The sequence below is a fragment of the Entamoeba invadens genome (genome assembly GCF_000330505.1).
Source record: "Entamoeba invadens IP1 unplaced genomic scaffold scaff_1105074725955, whole genome shotgun sequence".
Lineage (NCBI taxonomy): Eukaryota > Evosea > Mastigamoebida > Endamoebidae > Entamoeba > Entamoeba invadens.
The window spans coordinates 177,753-180,528 of record NW_004191857.1 but is presented as its reverse complement, the minus strand read 5'-3'; positions in this window follow the sequence as shown (position 1 = coordinate 180,528).

Sequence of the window (2,776 nt, the reverse complement as noted above, 5' to 3'; positions counted from 1 at the left end):
GACGTGAAATATGTATTGTATATACAACTGTGACATGGACAGCATATATTTTTGTTATAAATATGGTATAACACATAACACACCATTTTTGTATGTTCAATTTGTGTATAATTCACAATTTCCAAAGCAATATAAATCGTATCCATTCGTCCGATCACGAGTTTTTTAGATTGTAAAACATTTTGTACACTAATTCACACGTAAGTGAATATAAATCATTTACACACTCTGAGAACACAGAAGTTCCACTGTTTAAAAATATTTGATGAAAATCAGAACAGTGAATAATAATAATCATACAAACATCCAAAGCCATTTAAATTGCTTCTTTCATTGTTTTTGAAAATAACTTACTATTGATTGAAACACATACTGTTTTTACAAACTTTGATTACAATGAATTTTCATATGTTTCACATCTCAAATTATTTGGTATATTTGAAGTGTTAAATTGCCTTATTAATTTAAAACAAGATGTTGTATAACAAATTTAATATGTTCCTCAAATATATAGTTAACTCTATGTTGATGTTGATAATATTTAAAAGTGGGTTCAAGGAGTACACTTTTAAATAATACTATTTTTGAAAATTATCAAAAATACTATTTTGAAGTGTGAAATATTATATTTTTCACAAGACAAATGCCTGCAATTATTTGTGTGTGTTTTGGCATCACCATGAATACAAATCGTTTTATCTGAAATGAGAAATCAATGAAATAATAATATGCACAATACGTTATAATCATTAGTGAATTTCAATCAAACATCACATGGATAAAAGTCTTCAATTTTAATACATTCTTGATTAACAATTTGTAAACGTGGTTGATTTATAATCTTAATTCAATAATAATGCTTAAGTGTTACACTTGCTCGACCCTATTTAAAACATATTATTTTTTAAACACTAATTCATTCTGTACACGTTTCACAGTTTTAATAACAACTAACAAAACATGTAACCAGTAAAGTTGTCGTTTTTCAGTCCAATAAGTTTTTGAACAATATTAATAATAAAAGTTTTTCAAATATTAACACTTTTAACATAATATTAATCATCTTTTTACAAAGTTTATTGTCAAAGAATTTTTCTTCAAAAAGCATTATTAATCTAATAAACAGCATCATTTCAACAATTTGGTGTTTATATGAAAAACATATTTTGACGACTAAACAACTCTATGTTAGTTTTTCATTTAAATAATATCACATCATGTTTTGAGTCTTCTGTGTTTAATTTATTTAATATAAAATCATCCAAATTTCGAATTACAAAGATTTCAACACTTTATACTTAAATAATTAAAGAAATGTGATCCTAAACGTTTACATTCTTATGAACAATCTATACATAGTGTATATACTTGTTAATGTTGTAATAAAGAAAAATTGACGCTTCTTAAGAATTTTGCAGTAAACAGAGGTGTAGTATTAAGTTGTATTTATTTGAACATGAAAAATTTAAAAACAATAAATTGTTTGCCAATGTTAGATGATATGTTTATGTCAAATTTAAAAAGTATTTGGTTACAAACACTTTAAAATAGTGTCAGAATGTTTTCAAACATAGTCATAACTAACGACCAGTAAACTATTGGAAAACTTCACTATATTAAATTAGATGAGTGATTAAATTCAAAAAATGTAGTTGTGATTAAACAGATGAAAATTGTGTACATAACAAAAACGATTTTTTAATGTAATAAACATTTTGGTGTTTTTCAACTCAGAAATTTTTTAGACAAAATTTATTGTCTTGATACGCCAAAGATTCAAATACCCTGTTAAAAATTGCTTCTAAATCAGATATCCCTCGGACTGCTGCATTAACATGAGAGAAAAACTTTTCAATGCAAACAGATGTTGGAGAAATTGCAAAGAGAGATTGAACCAATTGAAAAAGATTTGGGTATTCACTTTTAATTTCATCGTAAAAACACAACAAAGATATTTTGAATTTGAACTTTTTAGTTTTTTTAAAAATTTCAATTTCAAAAACAGACAAAGCCTTTTTTGCATCATTAGTTTTTTAATACAATTTTTCTCGGCTAGTCTCTCTTTCAATTTCAAAGTAAAACTTTCTATTTCTGGTATAATTTTTTCGAAATTTTTATATTGTAATAAAATGGAGTTCGATAAACTGAAATTTCCGTCATTCATGATTGTATCTGGAAAGAAAAATATTCGAAGCATTTCATCCAGAACATAATCGTCTTTTAAAGGTGGGATTTTTGAATAGTCATAATCTTCAAACGTCATTTCAGCCAATTCAACATCTGCGGATCTTTCAGCACTTTGAAAACGCACTCTTAAACGGGTATAAACAATTTTAACTATTCTTTCCAAAATATCATAATCAGGAACTACCTGTTTTTCCATCAGAGTCGGAAAATCTACAAGGTCGTGTTCTTTAACTCTTTGAGTTACATCACTAAAATATTCGATTAGCAAAGAAGCAAATTATGAGAAGTCAAATATCCTGCTTCTACGAAGCTCAAGTGATGAAGTAAAATTGCTTAAATAATAAAGAATATCTTTAGCAATAAACAGAGTTGATAACACAAATTTGTTTTTAAGTGAAATTTGACGTATTTTACTTTTGGGATTTGAAACGTTTTAGCGGTGGAATGTAGTTGAAATTTAATCATTCAAAGTTATAAAATCGGTATTTTCTGTTAATGAATCTGTATAGTCAACTTTTTAGTTATCACATATATCGTATTAGATCTTCTTGTGTATTTTCACGTACTTTTTCGATATATCATTCCTGAC